General features: G+C 41.3%; 1 protein-coding gene across 1 annotated transcript in view; it reads left to right on the forward strand.

Annotated features, from left to right (window-relative positions):
• Positions 1 to 3366, forward strand: part of PRELID2 (PRELI domain containing 2) — a 129543-nt gene extending 126177 nt beyond the window's left edge. Inside the window, exon 7 of the mRNA XM_004586517.2 lies at positions 3219 to 3366. The gene's annotated coding sequence lies outside the window, so the exon portion shown is untranslated. The remainder of the gene's footprint in view (positions 1 to 3218) is intronic.
• Positions 3367 to 23031: the final 19665 nt, after the last annotated feature.

The raw sequence follows: 23031 nt of genomic DNA on the forward strand, positions 1-23031 counted from the left end.
AGAATTTCATTCTTTTTAGTAGCTGAATAATATTTCTTTATTGCTTATTTTCATATTTTGGCTACTGTAAACATCACTGCTATAAACATGATAGTACAGGGATCTCTTTGATATCAGATGTTCATGGTTTTTGGTTATATCCTGAAGTGGGATGGCTGTATGATAGGTCAAGTTTATTTCTAATTTGAAGAAATCTCCATACTGTTGTCCATAGTGGCAGGGCCAGTTTACATTCCTACCAACAGTGTGTAGGTGTTGTTCTTTCTCTGCATTCTCACCAGCATTTGTTACTGTGTGTCTTTTAGAGTCTCATTCAGACAGAGTAGAGGTGATCTCTCATGCTTTTGATGTACATCTCCCTTACACATATGATGTTGAACATTTTTTTCATGTTTGTTGGCCATTTATATTTATTCTTTTGAGAACTGTCTGTTGCCATCCTTTGTCCATTTCTTGTTTAGTTTTTTGTTAAGTTTGTTAAGTTGCGGATATTTTCTGGATATTAGCCTTTGTAGGGTAGATAGCTTAAAACACTGTTTTCCATTGTCTTGGGTGTCCCTTCTCCCTGTTGATTGTTTTGTTATGCAGACGCTACTGACTTTGATGTATTTGTTTAGTGTTGTTTTTCTGTACTCTAGGGTGTCTGCCCAAGAAAATGTCACCTGTACCAATGTCCTGGAATATTTACCCTACATTTTCTCCCAACAACTTTGTACTCTCAAATCTTTAGTTTAGGCCTTTGATTCATCTTGATTTTTGCATAGGGTGAGAGGTATGGATCTAATTTTATTCTTCTGCATGTATGCATCCAGTTTTACCACCACCATTTGTGGGAGAGCTTACCTTTCATGCATGAGCTGAGAACCTTTGTCAAAAATCAGCTGTATGTATGTGAATTAATTTCTGGGCATTCTGTTCTGTACTACTTATTTCTGTCCATTGTATGCCAAATACAATGAATGCCATTTTAATTACTATAGTTTTGAAGTATGCTTTGAAGTCAGATATTAAAATGCCTCTACATTGATTATTTTTGTTAAGGATCTATTTAGTAATTATTGGTCTTGTTCTTTCTTGGGACATATGAGTTTTGCTTGGTATGTGTAAAAAAGTGATGAAAATATCCCTATAATTCAGGTTTGAGGGAAAAGAGATTTGTGTGAATTATCGTTACTCAAATACACAAGAGCATTGCTTAGTATCCTCCCCAAGGTCTAAGAGTTCAGTGGTGGTTGTTCCCTGAAATCACCTAACAATCGCATGTGTCTTCTGCAGCATATTCTCCAGCATTTCCCAAGGCAGAAGTGGTATTTGTGCTTCAAAAATACTTTGTACATTTCTTCCAACTTGCATATATTTGTATTTGCTTTTGTCTTCTGCTGGGTCCTTGCTTATTTTACTATCCTGGGCTAAGATTGTGTCTTGGACATGATGAAGTCACAGACCAAATGTGTTGAACACGTGACCCTTAAAAAACCATACCAATTTAATTCATAGACCACAGACTCAAAGCGGCACCAAACAACAGTAAAACTACTATACCAATGCATGAGGGGGGAATCGGGTGCGATCCTGACAACCTCTTAACAGGAGGTCATGTGCGTGGAGCACGGGGGCACTCCAGATTGGAGCAGGTGGTAAGGAGGAAGCTTGGATCCCAACCATGAAGACTCCCAGACCTTCACCACAAACTATTAATATGAGCAACAAGGACTATATCCCAACTGCCAAGGAGGCCACAGGGAATTGGATGCCCTCGGAGGCCGAGTACTCTGAGGTCACCCATCCCCAACCGGAGCTTCCACAGGGGATGGAAGAAGTCCAAACACTACCGTGCAGAAACCAACGTCATCGGAAAGACAACCAGAAGCCCTGAGCGGTCCGCAGAAACAGAAGAACAATAAATGTTCTTCGGGACCAGGGAGGAGAGCTTTCTCTGGTCCGAGCCTGGCTCCACCTCTGGACCCCCGCCCTCCCTTGCAATGACCATCGGGATCGCTTCGAAAACCCCTCACAGCAAACAAACAATCATACAAACTAAAAAAAACCTAAAATAAATAGACAAACAACAGAAAGTAGAGCTTGAAATCTGACAGGAAAGAGCTGGCGTGGATTGGCTCATGCCTTGCTGGGTGGGACACAAAGATTAGTTACTCCTCACCATGGTGTTGAGGATTTTCCTGCCACCCCCCCCCAAAAAAGGTTCTGTACCTTAATTGTGGACAAATATCTTGTTAGAGTTTCAAGCCAGTCTAGATTATCCTAAAATCTGCCAAGATCAGCAAAATTATACTTCAACACAACAAATGGCTAAATACTAAAATGAAATAGACACGAGACAGCTGAATGGTACCTTATAGCCATTTTAAGGTATATAGCAGGCGGTCCGGTCCTGTATATAAACTAAAATTGAAATGTCAATGAGCTAATCATAGGTTGTGGTTAGGACTTGCTTTTTTTTTTTTTTTTTTTTTTTTTAACATACTGGTTACTCAAAACCATGTCAATTCCATAATGTTGCAAATTGCTGTTGATGTTATATTGGGACTCTTAATTGACTGGGATGATATTCTGCCAGCTCTAACTTCAGACCAGAAATGGTCTCCCCAAGAAACTGTTCAACCCATCTGGACAATAAGTAGCTGGACTCTATGCTTGGTATATGTTTGCAAGGAAAGAATTTTGATTGAATTTGAACTGTAATACTGCATCAAGGTGGAGGAATCCACCAGTGGGGAGGGGAGGGGGACAGGTGGGTGGATTCCCAGAGCCTATGAAACTGTCACATAATGCAAAATAATTATTAAAAAAATATATATAATAAAAACAAACCAAAAAACCATACCAATTAATTATTCAAAGTTCCTTGAGTCACAGATTCTTTAATTGACCAATTAATCACTAGTGCCATTAGTGTGCCTCATATTGTGTGCCATATTCCCAGGTAAGGGCTTTGTAATATCTTAACTAACCATGATACCTGAGGCTCAGTGTCCTGATCTGTAAATCAAGGAGGGGGACAAAGAAAGAAAAATTCACTGTATTTCATTGGTGGGATAATTGTGCAGATAAGAAATAGCATGTAGAAAGCACTGAGTACAGTTTATTCACTTAGATATGTATCAATAATTTAATCATTGTGGTGAATGTAGATTTTCATACAGAAGTCTCAAGTACTTTGATTGTCATCACCCTCTCGGATTTCCTCCTTTCCCTAGGAGAGAATTGTATTCTCAGCTGTATTCTGGAGTCCTCTCAGCTTTGGAAGGATGTGGCAAGTCTTCAAGGCTTTGTGTAGTCCTCTGTATTTGGAGAAGGCTCCCTGATTATCATCTACCCTGTGAACCACCCATGAGCTCTTCCAGGTCCTTTGTGGTCTTTCAAGGTAAGTGGCTCTGCCTTTTGCAGCTTCATGAGGGTTGGAGCATCTCCAGCTGTGTGCCCAGAACTCAGCTTGCTGTGTCCATTATTGCCCCTGGGCTAAGGAAGTCTTTCACTCTACTAGTACGACTTGCACTAACCCTACTCTTCAACAACTATGCAAGTAAGAAAAGGTGGGATGGTTATTCCTTAGAAAATAAGGTAACTTTCGCTTCAGTTTCTGAAATAGAAAATCTGTTAGTTGTCTTTTAAAGCCAGAAATATCTCGATCTTTTGTTATCTTCTCAGTGTCAGGGAGAGAAATTGGCTTTCACTTTTTCCATCTTGCTACAGCAACAGGAACTAAATATACATTGTTGCCTTAAAAGACCACACGGGGCCACACTTTCTCAGCCCCATCATGCTGGAGACCTCCTGGCCCCTTTCCTGTTCCTGAATAGAGAACATTGCTTTCTGGCTTTGTCTGCATTTGTCTGCAGTGGAACATTTTCACTGTAGCATAATTTGGTTTTCTTTGTTTAGAGTCTCAGTACAACTGCCATCTCTTCGGAGAGCTCTTTCTAGAATGTTCTTGGTCAAAAATAGAGATGTCCCTTAATCCCAGACAATTATGTCACCCTATTTTATAGCGTTCATAGAATTCATCACCACTTTGTCTTGATCATAACTGATATGATCTTTTCAGGATCAGGGCTATAACTTTTTGTTTTATTTATTTATTTGAAAGGCAGAGAAAAAGAGTGAGAGAGTGAACGAGAGGGGTCTTCTGTCTCTTGGTTCACTTCCCAAATTCCCACAATAGCTGGGACTGAGCCAAGCTGAAGCCAAGGCTCCAGAATTCTATCACAGTTGCCCACGTCGATAGCAGGGGCCCCCGTATTTGAATCATCACCTGTTGCTTCCCAGGGTGCAGCTTTTTAGAAAGCAGGATCTGAAACAGAGTCGGGACTCCAGGCACTCGGGTGTGGGCAGTGGGGAGCAGTGGGAGGCAGTGAGCCAGGTGTGACTCAGACGCTGCAGCAGAGGATTGTTCTGTTGACGGTCACACCCTTAGCACAATGTCTAGCACTTCTCAGGTGCTGAGTAAATAGTTCTTAATTGAAAGAGTCATTATCCCAACAAAATGTGATGAAGGAATCAATGAAAGAAATATGGTGTAATTCCAGTTTTAAAATGGCTTAAATTATTACGAATGTAGCAAATACTTTGAGGACTGTTCCTGGTGTGATCCTGAACTTGGGTCACACAAAAGCACCTTCACAGGGGAGTTTCAGAGGAGCCACACCCAGTTCCCATGAGGGAGCATGGGCCAGGAATTATGGTAAAACTTTATGGAAAATATAGCAGAGTGATTTCAAGGGGAGATCTTTGTGGATGATGCAAAATTTCAAAGATAAGGGTTTTTAAAGGGCAACCCTTGGGCTTAGTGGTGAAGTTTTAATGAAACCAGAGGTAGTTGTCAACACCCAAATTTGTAATTCACACCTCATATCCAGTACTTGAGATGTATAATTTTTTTTTTATTATAAAACCTCAATCATATACAAAAATAAAATTTCATGATAAACTGTAGTATGTCCGTCACCTGCTTCAACAATTAGCAGTTATACCTTGACTCACTACCACCCCATTTATAGATTGTGTTGCAGAAAAATTCAAAATATGACATTTTTTCTATAAGCATTTCAAATAAGTCTTTAAAATTAAGGTCTAATTAAAAATGTAATTTCAGTACAACCATTGTACTAAAATAACCAGCAGTAATTTCTTTCCCAAGTATCCACTCAGTGTTAAAATTTGCTGAGTTGCTGCAGAAATGCTTTTCCACAAGTGTTTTAAGAGCCATGCAAGGTGCATATAGTTCAATTGTTCAGTAGTTGTATTTTGTCTTCTTTGACTTGTGGATTTTTCATTGTTTGACGTTACGTGCACAATTTGCTTGTTGAAAAATATGGCCAGGTTTGTGTAGAGTTTACAAGTATGAATTTTTGCTGCTCTTATTCCTGCGATGTCATTGAAAGCAATTTCTCTGTCCTCAGTGTGTTCTGTAAGTTGATAGTAAGGTTTAAGGGCTAACAGATGAAGTTTTGATTTTCTTCTAACATCATTCCATAAATGATGTTTATTTTTATGGGGAGAGCCATCGTATCTTCTTGTTCTTTTTTTGGTGATAATAGCAGTCATTGATGATGATTTCTAGAGGCACTAAAATGGTAGAAGTGCTGATACCATTTCTTTTAAAAAGTTTTCAGTGTTTATTAATCTATGTGTTTTAAAATAAAATGACTTATTTTGTCCTAAACAGTTTTCCTGCCTTTACATGAAATGCTTGTGTCACCTTAGGTTCCAAGCCTTCCAAATTCCTCAAAATGTTCCTGTTTTCGTCACAGAAATCAAGAACATAGGTGTCTGTAATAATGTAGAAAACATCTGTATGTGGGTTCTCTGTGGGTGCTCAGAGGAATCGAGCAGCCGATACTCTAATTCTATCATTCTGTCTTCCTTCATCAGAGTGTATTTATAATAAATCATTCAGTTACCAGGAAAGACAATTACATGCTTCATTCTTTATTTTTATTGACTCATTTCTTGACATTCTCCAAACATGACCGGTTAGTTGATTTCAGAATTTCTTTAGTGTCATTACCAATTCATGTATTGCTATGTATTTGTGGAAAGTGATTTAAATCCATTTCAGTTACTATTTTTGCTTTTCATTGGTCTTTGTGGTGATGCAGTTCTTCATTATGTTGATTCACAGAAAAGAATTCAATGAACATTTGGTGTAAAGGAACAGAAAATAGCATATTTGTGAAACATTCATTTTGTCTTTTCCCAAATTCTTTATGCGTGTGAAACTTCTTCCAACTTGCAGGCTTTATAGAAATCTGTCCATGAATTTGGATTGTGGGTTATAGTTTGCTGATGCGGTAACCTTAAGTAGTTAGTTATTTTGCAGACTTTTACTAATCATTGTTTTGTGTTTGCTTTTGCTGTGACTTCACTGAGCATGGCTGTGTTTATTGTGACACAGTGTGTATCCTTCTGCAGATATCTTTCACTAAGTTGGCATTGCGGTAGAGTCTTAGAAGTGGGATTACTCTGTCAATCGAAATATGAATGTTAATTTCCACTCGGCACTGCCAGTTCTTTTCATTATGATTGTTCCATGGCATTTCAGCAAAATCTGAGAATGCCCATTTTCTCCAAACTGACCAAAAATGGATGACTGTTTTTACTTCCGATTTTTGCTTCTCTGGATGAATAATAAGTGTAGTCTGCATGTGTTACACTTTGAGCATATTTTTTTAAGATTTATTTGTTTTTATTGGAAAGTCAGTTATACAGAGAGGAGGAGAGACAGAGAGGAAGATCTTCCATCCGATGAATCACTCCCCAAGTGAGCACAACGGCCGGTGCTCTGCTGATCCGAAGCTGGGAACCAGGAACTTCCTCTAGGTCTCCCACACGGGTGCAGGGTCCCAAGGCTTTGGGCCATCCTTGACTGCTTTCCCAGGCTACAAGCAGGGAGCTGGATGGGAAATGGGGCTGCCGGGATTAGAACTGGCACCCATATGGGATCCTGGTGCGTGCAAGACGAGGACTTAAGCCACTAGGCCAAGCGCTGGGCCCATATTGGCTAGCAATTCTTCTCTTCTACTCTCTTTTCTAGCATATCTTGGCGTAATTTGATGTAAAAGTAGTATTATTTTTGCTCAGCTAATGCTTTTAGGACTGTTATTAATTTGATGTTTTTTTCTGAATATTTTTCCCTTTTGTATCTATTTTGATCAACCCTTTCATAAAAAGGAGAAAAAATCAAAGTGGCAGCATCTTCCCTTGTGTCTACCCGACCCTACTTCCATCCATAGAGTCCAGGAAAGCACACAGATTGGAGGATGAGATTGGTTTCTGAGGAGTGGGATGGAGGAATTTCTGTGATATGTTCTGAGTAGCTTCTTGCCCTTTGAGCAGCAGGGTAACTTCTCTGAATGCTTTTAGATGAAGAGACAGAGACGTGAGGGCATCAGAAGCCCACCCTCTGTGGGGAGTGGTGGACACTGAGAGAGCCTGAGAGGGGAGGCAGGATAGTGGACCTGTGAGGATGGGCTCCAGGAGCCCAGGATTGTCTCTCACCAGCTAGGTGTGCCCTAGTTTCCCAGGAAAGCTGTTGTATCCTGTGCAATCAAGGCACATTCCTGGTGTGCAAAGCATAGCTTTTGGAAACTGGATTTAGTGACAGTAAGTATTTTCAAGATACCCTAAACTGCTCATGTCTTGAAGCATAGTGCATGAGTATGGGCAAAGAGAGGGGCTTCCTTAAATCCTGATGAAATTGAGTTTCCCATTACCAATACGGTCATCTGATACTGGGATGAAAACGATTGACTTTTCAGAAACATTGAGTGCTGCACAGTAAGGTTGCTTTCTCCCATGGGATCCGTAACATGTAAAGGATGGTGGAATGGACACTTAAACACCAAAGTAGCAAGGTGGTCCAAGAATGAAGGGCAAAGGTGCCCAGAGCCATCCCCTGCAGCACTGGGGGACTGTGCCACCTGTATGTCAGGATTGCTGTGGGGCAGTTGGCTGGTTCAGATGTTCCTCTGAGTAAATCCCTCAACCTCAGATTCCCCACCTCCAATGGCTCTCTTCTACAGACTTGATAATGAGTGTGTGTAGTTTCCAGGATTCTGGTGCTTGGGGAAGGCTGTGCTAGCCTGAGTGTCACAGTTGTATAATCTCACACACTATGACTGAGCTTGTAGGAAAGTCTGTGTGAGCTTTTAGAGGGAAAGATCACCTTGACTGATGTGTACCATCTGCTGTGAGTGTGAATTGCTGGTGCGTGGCTCATGTGCAGACTCTGCTGCTGGGGACATTCTTCCCTGGCTTTCCTTGTGCTAGCCAGTCCTTTGGCTATGATATGATAGAGAATACAACTCTAATAGACAAATCTACAGAACATGACCATCAACGACTTGCTCTTTCTTGTGAAAACTAAGTGACATAATAATGTCAGGCTTTAATGGAGCCGAGAAGACTGAATCAATTAACAGGGAAAAAGTTTTCTGTCAGGCTCTCCAGTCTAGGACTGGGTTTCAGAAACAGAAAAATTGAGCTGGATTTCAGTACATGTTGAACGTAAAATTTTCATGGGAAATCTGAGCACAGCATAGACTGAGTTCAAAAAGTCAAACATTTTGTGCTTTAAATTATTCATATTACCTATGTTCTCTGCCTAGAATTTGGGCAGGAATGGTTCTTAACCCCTTTTACTTAAAGTCATCCCATCATTCTTTAAAACCATTTGGCTGCTTATAAAGACAGCATCCTCTGAGAGCATTTCTGTAGTTATAAAAATTTGGTTTATTAATAGTAGTTTCCAATTCTGGGCTAAATATTCTGCATACATTAGCTTATTGAATAGCGATATGAAAATGTTGTGAGATCAATATCATTCTCCTCATTTTATGCTGAAATAACTGATGCTCACACAGATTATATAACCAACTAAGTTGGCGCATGCTTACTATTGTGTATTGTAGACCTTGGGTTCTTAGTTATAACTATACTGCTAATTTCTTTACTTGTTTGTTTTTAACCATTTATAGCAAATTTTGTTATTTTATTTTAAATACTGTTTGTATAGGTGAAAGGGATGAATACCAATGTGGGTCTCCAGTTAGGGTATGATGAGGGTTGAGGCATGGAGGAAGATGGGGGGACAAATGCTTCAATTTTTTTTCTCCTGTGTTCCCAGGGAGGGAAAGAGAAGGGGCCACTCCTTGCTGTCAAATTACATCAGCGCTTGGGGATGGAAGACAGTCATCCCATGATGCTTTAGAGACCCGATATGGGGAAGAGTGTTCCAAGGGTGTCATTTGAGTGGTTTTGACAGTTCTGAGACATTAGCTATGTTGCATCCAGGCTAAGGAAATTCTTCCAGGGTCTAATGGCTGACCAAATCCAGCATATTGCATCCACAGATCCAGAAACATGTTGCAAAGCTTGCCCATCCTCTGATGAGGCACTTCACATCCCCAACTGGCCTATTTGAGTTTTAATATCCCCTGTGTGCATCTGGGCTTGCTATTCACTGTACAGACAACAGCAACTGAGAAAGTCCAGTCCTGTTACATGTACTCCAAGGTCGGTCTGTATATATTGATTTTCCCTGTGGCTGGGGTTTGAGTCTAACCGTCTAGTTGGAGAATCTCCCATGAAACCTTGCCCGAGGTGAACTCAGACTTGATTCTTAGTTCACTATCCTGTTCAGGGTCAGGTTCGGTCCATCAGCTGCACCAGCCACTGCACATACTGGAGGATGCAGCAGCCTGGTCAGTTCTCCCCCACCCCCAGCACTGTCATGTGAACTGAACAGTGCTGCAGCCTACCCCAACCCAGCCAGCCACAGACCCATTCCTCATGCACAGCAGTGTATGCCATGACATAGTCAGGGTGAGTTCCATGGTGCAGCCTGGCTCAGTCTGTCACTGCACCCAGACTAGCAAACGAGCAGGTGCTACAGTCCCATAGAGGCAAGCCTACAAAATCTGTCACCTAGATCTGGTTCTCTTGCATTCTGCTGGGTGCTACAGCCCAGCCTCACTTGTCCCACCCTTGCTTGAACACTCGCTGGCAAATACTGCGGCCTAGCCCTACCAGGCATTCCCTCCAGCCCTAACTTTTGCACAGGAGTGGCATCTGCTGCTATCTAGCCCAGCCCACATCTCCCACATGGGCAAGTGCCTTGACCTGACCCGGACATACCCTCCGGTTTGTCTCTGAACTGGTTTCAACTCGTTGGCCTATCTGTGAGTGCAGTGACCCAGTCCATGGAAGACCCCCAAAGTCATTCCTCCCTTTTAAAATATGCCTATTCCCACTCAAATACATCCCCAGCCCCTTTCTATGGGCAATCCTCAGCTTCTGCTTTACCCCCTGGGGTATTCAGAGTTGTGTGTCCCAACCCAGCATTCCCCACCTTCCCCACATACCTTAAAAAAAGCAAAAGAATAGAAAAAAAATAGACTAGGTAACTATGCTGGCTTACTGGTGCTGGGGGAGGGAGAACTGAGCAGGCTGCTGCGTCCTCAGTTGCTTGGGCCCTGCCACCAATATAAAGGATGCAGAGTTCTGGGCTCCAAACTTCGTCCTGGTCTAGTTCCAGTTATAGAGGCACTGGGGGAATGAAGTCAGTGGATGCAGATTCATTCATTCATTCATCCTCTCTCTCTCTCTCTCTCCTGTTTGTCACTTTGCCTTTCAAGTAGATAAAATAAATAGGCATTAAAAAAGATGAGGATAAAGAGCGAAGAAGTTAGGAGAATGGAGAGTGGTGCTGTTGGTTTCTCTAAGTTATTTGTTAAATTCAACTAGTACATCTTGAACATCTGCCATGTGCTAAGCAGAGTGTTGCAGATAATACACATGGCATTTCAAACTGACTTGCCTTCCTTCAAGCCATGCTACTAGAAAAGTAGTATAGCACAGTGAAAAGAACAGTCTGTCAGGGTATCTGTGGTCCAACTGCTGCTACTACAGACTGAGATTTCCATCCTAGGCAAGGTACTTACTTGTCTTGTGCCTCTTGTCTTTACCTGTAAAATGGGAATGACATTATGATATTACTAAGTGCAATCAGAAAATTCAAGCAAAGTACCTGGAGCAATGCCTGGTACCACATAAATGTTATATGTGTTTGTTAAATAAAACAAATGTAATGTGATCTTTGTCTTTAGATAAATGTTATCTGTATTATCATGTCTCTACTTTGGAATTAAAGTTGAGTATTTTAAAACAGGAATGCAAACACTTTTGAGCAAGTAGCTTATTTTAGACAATAGAGTCAGAATATTACAAGGTGAAAATCAAGTAAAATTTTTTGGAAAAATTATTTTTTTGGAAGGCAGACTTAGAGTGAGAGAATCTTCCATCTATAGACTTTTCTCCTCAAATATCCACAATGACAAACTGGGCCAGGCTGAAGCAAGGAATGAAGATGTTTATACAGGTCTACCAGGTGAATGTCAGGGCTCCAGGCACTAGGACCATCTTCCTCTGCTATCCTATCGCATTGATAGGGAGGTATATTGGAAATGTGAGAGTTGGGACTTGAACCAGCACTCATATGGGATGCTGACATCACTGGTGGTAGCTTAATCGGCTGTGCCGCAGTGCCAACCGTATGAATTCACGTCTTTAAAACTACAGAAAGTCAGTAGTTTCCTACTCCATCAATCACAGAATGGGAAACTTCAGAAATTACACTGGAAAAATTCATGAAAACATTAATGCAAAGGCTAACATTCAGACAAGCTTATTAGACATTTTGGGGATGAGCCACGAACTACGAGTTTTCCTTTGCAATGTTGAGATTTAAAAATCAAGTATGATTTCAAATGACAGTTCAGGTACACTTCTTGCATATCTGTGTTCACTAGAGATTTATCATGCCCCCCTCTCTTTTTTTTTTGCCTTTCACCATTAGCAAACACTTTCGTTATTCATTTCAACTCTGCTGCTACAATAGGAAATTTTAAATATTTTAAACTGGTCATATATAAGTCATGCCTTAATGATGGCATTGGTTGTGAATCATTGTGCTATAAATAAACATAAAAAGTGGAATAAATTTCATTAACAAGTAAACATAATATATGTCAGAGAGCATTTTGCATAAATTCCTCTCAGTGCTAGTCAATCAAGGGCTCGAGAAATGCTTGTCTCTGCAAGCTGCATCGAGACTCATAACTTGAGTCACAAAATGAGGAAACATTCAGTAAACACAGACAATTATAACCTTGTTCCCAGGGCACTGAGTAGAGCTCCCATTTACTCCCAGAAGGCTGAGGAGCACTGCAAGTCATTGTACTGTCCTTGAGAGCTCTGTTGCTGCATAGCACGGATCCATGGATGAATGAGATAGGCCCAATTTGATGGGGGGAAAACAGATGTATGAACTCAAAGCTCACCATTCTCTTTGAATTAAAGTTTCCTCAGGCCATAAGCGGGGAGCTGGATGGGAAGTGGAGCAGCTGGGACATGAACCTGGCATGTGCAAGGTGAGGACTGAGCCATCAAGCTGAGCCTTGGATGTATAAAATTTTGCGAGCAGAGTAAGATAAAAGAGGGTATTTCAGGGAATAATGTACCAAAAGCATGGACCTTTTGGGGAATTTGACAATTTGGTGTGCTTGGGTTATTTGGTGGGGAGTGACGAGAGAAGTGGCTGGAGTGATGGGCTGAAGCCTGGTTGTGTAGAGCATCTCACATCATACAAAGAATGTTGGGCAGTGTAAGCCACGAGAGGAATGATGTGATTAGGGCTGGTGTTGTGGCAGAGTAGGTAATCTGACTGCAGTGCCAACATCTCATATGGGTTTAAGTTTGCGTCCTGGCTGCTTCACTTCCCATCCAGCTCCCTGTTTATATCCAAGAAAAGCAGCAGGGGATGGCCCAAGTCCTTGGGTCCCTGCACCCGTGTGGGATATCTGAAAGAACTCCTGGCTCCTGGCTTTTATTGACTCAGCTGTGGCTGTTGGCATCTGTTTGGGGAGTGAACCAGTGGATGGGAGATCTTTTCTCTGTCTCTTCTCTATGTAAATCTGCCTTTCAAATAGATATGAATCACTCTTAAGAAAAAAAACCAAAGACGCCTATAGGCAGGAAGTTGATTTGAAGGCTGTCACAACAGACAAGGAAAACAGGAAGATAACTACTGAGCAAGCTTACTGATTCTGTGGCTACCTTTCCCCATCCTGCACCTAAGAAAGATGGTGCTAGTTCATGGCTGTGCTTCCCAAGCTAGTGTTCTCTGACGTCCATCCGGTCAGTACTGCTACTCAAGCTGAAATTTCCCTGCTTTTTAAAGACATCTGGTCAATAGTTGATGTGGACTCCTCAATGCAAATGGGATTGGATTGGGTTGACTCTTTAAGTGTGTGGGTGGTATTGCAGAACAAATACTCTTCTTTTTGTCTCATAGATGTCAATGAATGCATGTCTGCTGAGCCAGAAAACTGTTCAGAGCTCAATTTCAGCTTCAAGAGACTCTTTTCCTTCATGCGAACAGTAGTTCTGGTCCAGCAACCAAAACAAAGTTGATAGACTCTATGGGGGTGTGTGTCTGGCTCAAACTACTTTTAATAGGATGTGGAGCTTGTGCATTTCTTTGAGGTCACAGCTTTCAATCTGACCTGTGGCTGTAAGAACTACTGTCTGACAGCTGCTTGCCAGACATTGTCCAATGAGTTATGGGCCTCAGGACTATTCTAAGTAGTGTGAATCCACTTCAGCAAAGCCATTCCAGAGTTACTGCTGGAGAGGGAGTGCTAAACGGAAAGGCAACAGAATCAGTGGAGGCAGAGCTGTTCCATCCACCCATCACAAGGTTTTCCCCGGGCCACTTCGAGGCTGTTGGGTTAAAGGCCACAGTGAGAATTTTCAATGGAGAAAGGACACTGTGTTCTTTTGCTGGCTTGGAATAGATTTAGAAAGCAGGCTTGGTGGTTAAGGGAAATGACCCATCCATTTTCCTTTCCTTGCTCCACCCCTCTCTACCCCCCTGATAGCATCTTTTCCAGACGCATTAGCTGAAAGATATTTAGTTAGATCATTTTTATAGTCTAATCAACAAGATGAATTCCTCATTTGATTAGCACTAGAGAACATGTAAGAAACTCTGGGTCTAAGGATGCTAAGGTTTGAAATTTTCTGAAAGCTTGTGTTAGTCTATTTCTAAGTACAGTTTTGTTTTTGTTTGCCTAAATGAAAAGGAGAAAGCACAATTATTTTGGGGAAATCTGATGTTTTGCAATAAAGAAATGTGAATGTAAAATAAACCATGAATGGAGAGTTTACATTTTAAAATGCCAGCATCTGTATTTTCAGAAAACCTGCACACAGTAATGTACATCTGACAAAAAAAAATTGCCAACTCTCAAGCAGTAGCACTATTCCAGCATTCTATCTGATCCCATTTAGATTCTTTACTCTGAGGGGGTACTAAGCATTATTCCTTTATTTTAAAAATGGAGTAGAAGAGTTTTAAAAGGAAACTTGCCTGGGTTATGCCCCTAGTGAACAATGAAGCCCATGTTTAATCATGCATTTGTCTGGTTTGTAAGCCCATGCTGTCTTCATCCCAATCTGATATCTTAAGGCACACCACATGGCTTGAGCTGAATTAGATGCTTCTACCAAGATAAAGTGAAGTGACCTGTCAGTCTCTGAAAATCATGAGTACCACACTCTGCTGAGCACATTATAGTAATTTCTCTAGTCTGTCTGCAGAATAATACTATCATTGGTTTGGTAAGTATCCCTTTTACGGATGACGAAATGTAAGGGTTCCTTTTTACTTATTGAAGACAGTAAGTACTGGAACTGGGGTTAGGATTCAGGTCTACTTTACAATAAAGCACATACTCTTAACTACTGTGGCTGGCCTCCATATTAATACAGGGTACCTGTGTATTTTTTTTTTTTACAGAGGGTACATAAACAATCATTCAAAGTGTTATTTAAAGTGCTGTAGGCAAGTGAGACTACTTTTCTCCTGCTGCTGATATAGCATTACCATCTTGAAATGGATTTATGTCAAGTAAGATGAGTCATTTATATAAAATTCTAAGTAAATAATAGCAACAATGTGGCACGTGTGCATCCCAGCAGTGGTCAAGGTGGTTCATGAAAGGCTGTGGTTTGGGGTCACTATGATGAGCTATTTTAGCAGTGAGGGATCCTGCTCTGAACCCAGCGGGGAGGAGATGCAGCCTAGAACTCTGCACAGAGTTCCGGCTACCTGCAGTTGGCGAATGCCTGGTCATGTTCCTTGCAATTCTTGGGGGGAAAAAGAACCCTGATTTTCTAGGATATCCCCCTTGGCTTAGTCTCATGATGAATTACATCTCAAGGGAAGGTGATTATGTTGAGTCTGTTAAGCTTCTTAAATTGCACCTGCATATTCATAGCCTCTTAAATCTCTTCTCTTCCATGAGGCTTCTTTTTGAGTCCCTACTACTCTTCTGTCGACCATAAAAAAAAAGAATTTTTCATTGTTTGCTTGATAATGTGTTATTATTATTTGTCTTCCAGTGTTAGCAAGGGTGGCTAATCTACTTCAAAAGACGCAGTATCTCTTAAACATTAACAGTAGCCATTTGCACTGTGTTGGAAAAGATCTGGAGGTTGCACTGAGGTCAGTGGGAAAGGATACTATGATCTATCAATAACCTCTGTTGTGGGTAGAGAAGAATAGAAGAGGTCTGGGCACTAAGCAGGGGGCATCACTCTTGCTTGAGTCATCAGCTGGATGCTGGCTCTTTGATAAAATGGTCCATGACTTCCTTAAACAGGGCTGTTCCCTCAACATGTAGCACATTTACAGTTTCCCTGCCTCTGTTCCTCATCGCCTTGAAGCCTGACTCGAGAATTCCAGGAGAATCAGGGCCATTCATTGCAATTCTACTGTTGATTATAGGTGCGGTGTCTACACATCTCATTTGAAGATAAAGTAGCTGGATAATAATCAACCATAGCCCTTTTCTTTCTCCCTGCACTGTAATCTGGCAAGTGCTGAGCAGAGGATTTATAGGGAGTCAGGGAAGGGAATAAATCAGAAAGAAATGACCCTGGGCCAAAATGAGCTTCTACAGTCACACTTGGGCCAAACATTTCCCCACCGTATGTCAATCCAGCTGTGTATTTTATCATTTTATTTTTGATATGACATCACCTTGATTTCTTTGTGGTTGCTTTACTTGTAGTCAGACAGCAGATGACCAACAGGTAGGGATGGTTGTTCATTGGTGCTCTTTGCTTGGGATTTCATCAGTGTCACGGTTGGGTAACGGGCAGCAGCTGTCAGAGTACATTCACGGTTCAACGTTAATCTAGACAGGCATCTGACGTAGCCTGGGAGGTACCAGTCTGCAGCTTGGAAAGCATGATCTGCAAGCAGGATCTTCGCCTGCTTCTAGCTTAGAGTCTCCTTCACAAAAGCATGACATGTGCACAGCACCAGCTCAGACTGCACTTGTCCCTCCTGCCGTGTTCTTGTTACTGTCCTCAGATGTCCATTACCTCCAGGCCAGGGGCCCCTGTTCTTGAGCATATAGTGTCTTTGTCGAGTTCGTTGCTTGTTTTCTAACTCACACAGCTTCCTGGTTCACGTTTTTCTGGAGTCGTTCAGCGTGTGACTAGATACCATTAAGGATAGCTTACTATCAGACAGCTAATGTATTTTCTTTTCTGAATGGCACTTGCAAACATGTTTTGTTTTGGTGGTTGGTTTGTTTTTAGTGTGTTGGGTGGTGTGAATCTCAGGGAATACGACAGGCCAGTGCAAGATGCACTTCTGCTTATAGAGGTTTCCGCTGAGTCCCACCACGACCGTGTCTATTCTTCTGAGTAGTCCAGAGTACCGCATCGCCAGCACCCGGGGAGAAATGAGCTGTCAAATGATGACCGGTGGAATGTCTGAGCTGAGTTTTGCTGTAACTGACACTTCATATGCTTGCTGAGACTTAGAGTTCAATAGGTCATACAAGGCTTCATGAAATGGAGTATGACTTTGTATGACTAACAGCCACATAACACAACATCAAGCTGATGCCCAAAGAGATGGTATATTATATATACAGGGGCCCAGCATGGTGGCCTAGTGGCTAAAGTCCTCACCTTGAATGCTCCGGGATCCCATATGGGCACCGGTTCGGATCCCATGTGGGTGCCGGTTCTAATCCCAGCAGCTCCATTTCCCATCCAGCTCCCTGCTTGTGGCCTGGGAAAGCAGTCGACGATGGCCCCCCAAAAAGAATATATACAAAAGGCAAAGTGGGGGCAAGAGTGGTTTTTATTGAAATATTGGTTGAAAATCAATGTTCTAGAACATTCTCTTCCTGTTTCCAGAGGTTAGCTTGATGTACAGTACAACAAAGACATTCAGGTACCCTTTTATAACCTAAGGTTAGCTTCTTTATTTATCCCTGTATGCCTAAATATGAGACAATCTGAACTGAATTAGACATTTTCAAGTGATTATTTCCTCAAAAGCCGTAAGCTTTTTGGGCCCAGTGTGGTAGCCTAGCTGCTGAAATCCTCGCTTCTGTAAGCGCCAGGATCTTATATAGGTGCTGGTTTGTGTCCCAGTGGCCCCATTTCCCATCCGGCTCCCTGCTAGTGACCTGGGAAAGTATTTGCGGATGGTCCAATGCCTTGGGACCCTACACCCATGTGGGAGACCTGGAAGAGGCTCTGGGCTCCGGGATTTTGATTGCGGCCTCTTGGGGAGTGAATCCATAGATGAAAGATCTTCCTCTCTGTTTCTCCTCCTGTCTGTATATCTGTCTTTCCAAGAAAAATAAAACAAATCTTTAAAAAAGCCCATAAGGTTTTAAAAAGTTACATTTTTCAGTCTAATTGAACACACACACTGTTTTAAGATAATAAATGGAAGTGGTCCATTATTTGGTTAATTATGCATATATACTTTTATGGTAACATGGTAATGTATAAATACTGCTTTTGTGTTGTTGAGACAGTTCCACTCAAATTCTTCAAATGCGTTTTTGATATTAGTGCTTTTGACATTGTTTTCCTTTTCCTGCTTCTATCCCTTCTGAAGATTCATGTTGTTCGAAGGAAACTTAGATTATTGCCCAAAGATATTCATAGTTGGCAGCATCCCACTGAATCATGCAGAACCCCATTGGCACCAGTCCGCTTGACGCTCACTCTGGCATCCATTGTTTTTCATGTTGGCATATTATTATGTGAAAGTGAAAGCAAATGATTGAAAAAAAATTTTTAAAAAGCTGATATCATCAAGAAAATGATGAACCCTGGGCTTACCACAGATGTGTTCTAGTTCTGTTAATGCCACCTGGAGTTATTTCTGACTAGAACTGTGGATGAGGACAGCTGGAGAGATGGACAAAATCTTTAGAAATTCTTGTTGGAGGCATCCAAATGCTGCCAAGGAAGTGTGGGTCATGGATAGGACAGGGGGGGGACCTGGCGTTCGTTGTTGCCTATCTCATTTTGGTGATTGCTAGGTAGCAATTATGACTATGAGAAGCTAAATTTGCATTCAGAAAACCTATCAGACGGAAGAGTGAGAATGGGACTTTAAGACTTTGTCAGAAGAGCATCCCTTGTAGAATCCCGAAGTTTCAGCCTGGCTCCTAGAACCAAGAGGGAATCAGAAATGGATTAGTCCTCATAATAATTCAAGTTCAACTTTCTGTGATTAGCTCAATATAATTTGGGGGTTGAGGAAGACACTATCATTCACAATCTCAAATATTTCCCACAATTTTCATATGCAGCACATAATACTCTACAAAAAATGTTTTAGGCCCAGGGAATAAGATTTGACCAAAAAAATATATATTTTTAAAGAAAACAAAACACAAAAATGGGTCATGAAAACTAATTCATAGGAGCTCCAGGTACTATAGTCAAAACAGGTCCCGTTCCTACGTGCAAGGAATTGAAATAGAATTTAAACACAAAACTAGAAACTGTTCAATAGTTTGGAACTTCAAACTCTGCCACTGAAATGCAGAATTCAGTGGATTGGTTAAACAGTGGCATAGACAGAGTGGGTGAGAGAAATGGGACATGTGAACATGGGAGAGCAGGAAGTGTAAGTCAGTCATGGAGGAAGCAGGAATGGAGAAGGCTCATAAGCCGTGGTAACGGTCTAGGATGTGCATCATGAGTGGTCATGAAGACAAGTGAGGATATTCTGCTTGAGGAAGTAGTATTTGAAGCTATAATAGCCAAGTATTTTTCTAAATTGTCAATTAAAAAAAATCTCAAGTCACTGATTTGTTATGAGCCAGAAACCCCAGGTAGGATAATACAAAGAATATCACAAGTAGATTCGTCATAATAAAACTGTGGTAAATCAAGAGCAAAGATAGAATCTGAAAAGGAGAAAGAAAAAGAATTGATTTTCAAGGAGTCAACAATAAAACTAAAAAATGGCTTTTTAGCAAATTCAGTGTAATTCACACAGGCACTGCCTTATAAGTACCGAGCACTAACCTATTGTGCCATCGGAGCAGAAATTCAGTGTAATTCAATCCTGATGACCTCTCTCTTTATCTAAGATAAAGATAACAATTATCTTGAAGTTAAAATTGTTCTATTTCAGTACTTAAACAATTTTTTTTGCTATTATGTATGGATGATCAAACACTATTTAATGTTTGAGTATAAATGACACTGCAGTTCACTTATATGTGTGTGTGTATGTGTATAACCATTATAGTTTGTGAACTGGCCTCTTATCACTGCATTAATATGCATCTCTCTCTCTTTTTTTTTAAAAGATTTATTTATTTTTATTTGAAGGGCAGATTTTACAGAGACAAGGAGAGACACAGAGACAGATCTTCTTTTGGCTAGTTCACTCCCCAAATGGCTGCAGTGCCAGAGTTGAGCTGATCTGAAGCCAGGAGATTCTTGCTGTCTCATGTGGGTGCAGAGTCCCAAGGCCTTGGCCATCCTCTGCTGCTTTCCCAGGTCACAAGCAGAGAGCTAGAACAGAAGTGAACCATCTGGGAAGCAATATGGGATGCTGGTGCTGCAGGGTGGATAATTAGCCTGCTGTGTCACCGCGGCAGCCGCACATCTTTTTTTTTTTAAGGATTTATTTATTCATTTTTTATTTGGAAGGCTGATTAGAGAGAGAGAGGCATAGACAGAGAGAGAACTCTTCCTTCTTCTGCTCCATTTCCCAAACGATTGCAATGGTGAAGGCAGGAATCAGGCTCTGCTTCCCGGTCACCTATGTGGATTAAGAGATCCGAAGTCTTGGGCCCTCTTCCACTGCTTTCCAATGACATTAACAGGAGTTGGATTGGAAGTGTAGCCTCTGGAACTTGACCTGGTGCACTATGGGAATCTGATGCTGCTGGTGGAAGTTTACCTTGCTGTGCCATGGCTTCCACCTCAACTTCCTTCCTTTTAATTGCTTCATGTTGTTATTGGCCTTTTAGATTTTATCCTCTGAAAGGTGTTGTTTTCTGTTAATTATTTTGTCTTTCTCTCTCTCTATTTTATACACACACACACACACACACACACATATGCATTTTTGGTTTGAATTGTGGCAGTTTGGAATACTAAACCATTGTCAGTTATATGCATTGAGAAAATACTTCTCCTATATTTTGGCTTATATTCTAACTTAATTCTATTTTCCGTGAATTGAAATTACTTGTTTGAGAGACAAAGAGAAAGAAGGCAAGGGGGAAAGAGAGTATTCCCATCAGCTGGTTCACATCCCCACATACCTGCCATTGACATTGCTGGGCTGCGCCCAAGCTGGGAGAAAACTCAATTCTGATTGCTCCTGTATGTGTTAGGGACCAGACTACCTTTGGTGTGCATTAGCAGGAAGCTGGAATTGGGAACTGAGTTGAGATTCAAATGCAGTCCCTCCCAGTGAAGGATGCAAGTGTCCTAACTGCAATCTTAGTCCCTTATTTGTGGCCTGGAAAAGCGCAGATGATGCCTCAAAGCTTAGCACCCTGCATCCGCATGGGAGACCAGGAAGAAGCCGCTGGCTCCTGGCTTTGCACTGGCTCAGCTCTGGCCATTGCAGCCATTTTGGGAGTGAACCAGCAGATGGAAGATCTTTCTCTTTTTTTCACCTTGTCTCTATAGATCTGCCTTTCAAATGCCTGGCTGTGAAAAGAGCTTACACATTTTTACTTAAAATCTATTTTTATTTCTTTAAGAGGCAGAAGGAAAGAGAGGGAAAACTTTCCACTACCTCCACATACCTACAATGGCCAGGGGCTAACAAGGATAAGCTCATGAGCCTGGACCTCCTAGATCTCCCATATGTGGATGACAAGGGCCCAAGTATGTAGGCCATCTTCCACCGTTTTTCCAGACACATTAGTGGGGAGCTGGATTTGAAGTGGAACAGCCAGGGCTCTCAATGGAACTCAAGTTGGATGCCAGTGTCACAGGTGGTGGATTAACTCACTAGACCACAATGTCAGCCCTCAGCTTTCATCGCACTTGTGAGGTATGTTGCGTGTTCTCGAATTTATGTGTGAAAGTAACATTGAGAAAGTACTTCCCTGCTTGCCATCTTTTCGCTGGGGCCATGGGAGTCGATGATTCTGTGGCTCCTTCTGCCCTTTTCCCAGGGAGATACTCGGTCCTCTAGAGCCTCATTCACCTTCTGCTTCTTCTCTGATGGCATTATTTTCCAACTGCTTATTCATTATTTATTGCATCTTCACAATGTTTTCATCAAGCCATTAAGTGTGTGACTCAGTTCCAAGCACTTTGGCAAGAAAAAGTTTTAATTGTGACCAAGACTTGAGGCTTTTCCAAGAAGAAAACACGATATTGAGAATGTATGGATATAGCATATTATAGAATTGAGATCAGATTTTGGGCTCCAAGAGAGCTGTGCTGGGCTCTTATTTCCACTGTTTGCCAGACTCTGGGGTATTGTACAAGTAGTTTAACCTTTTTGAGATTTTATTTACTTGTCTGTAGAATTGGGCAGTGGGGTGGGTAATGGTAGTACCTTTCTCACATGGGGTTTTAATGAATTAAAGCGTGTAAATTACATGCTACATAATACTCAGTCAATGTTAGTTATTAACTTTATGCTAGTTTTGAAGATTTTATGACAGGCTGCCTATGACTTGCTAAATGGAAATAGTTGTAGCTGGAAGAATCATTGTGTTTAACTTCCTGTTTGAGGCCTTTATTTGGACCCTGTAAGTGCTCTTTAATTATTATTATTATTATTATTATTATTTTGTCTTGAGCCATTTTGATCTTCTTTACAGTGATGGAATAGCTTGGATAACAAGATAGAATTTGAAAATAATGGAAATAGCCTGGACATGGAGAAACCAAAAGATATACTCGTTTTTTTGTTTTGTTTTGTTTTTTGTTTTTTAAATTCTAGTAATTTGGTAATACTTCTCTAAGACTATGGTTTGATTACTCTTAATCCTTTAAGAGTGCACCTCCTCTTTAGGGTTAGTGTGGTGGTGTTTCAGGCTAATTCTCTGCCTGCAAGCTATAGCATCCATATGGGTGCTGGTTTGCATCACGGCTGCTCCATTCTGATCCAGCTCCCTACTAACAGTCTGGAAAAGTACCCAAAGATGGCCCAATGCCTTGGGGACCCTGCACTCATGTGGGAGGCTGGATTCTGGCTTTGGATTGGTTCAGCTCTCCAGCCATTAGGGGAATGACTCAGAGGATTAAGGTCTCCTCTCTCTCTCCTTCTCTTTCTGTAAAAATTATTATTTTTCCAATAAAAATTTTCCAAAAAAAATGTTTTTTTTTTTTTAAAGAGCACATTTCCTCGAAGTTTGTAATCTTTCATTTTGGAAACACTCCCAGGCAATTTTCTTTTATTTTAAATTGTGAAACTTTGGAAAAATATTTCCATTCCCTTCAGATAAGTTTCTACCTCTTCTGGTCTGTGGAAACAGCTGTTTAATGGCTGCCTTGCAACATTGCTCAGTGGCTGAGGACAGACTGTGCTACGGTTCCACCCAGTGGAACACCCAAGTCAATTAGAAAGGCACCATAATCACACAAGTTGAAAATAGGTCAGGATTTGGGACAAACACCCAAACACTTGGGAAA

This window comes from Ochotona princeps, chromosome 19 (genome assembly GCF_030435755.1).
Source record: "Ochotona princeps isolate mOchPri1 chromosome 19, mOchPri1.hap1, whole genome shotgun sequence".
Classification (NCBI taxonomy): Eukaryota; Metazoa; Chordata; class Mammalia; order Lagomorpha; family Ochotonidae; genus Ochotona; species Ochotona princeps.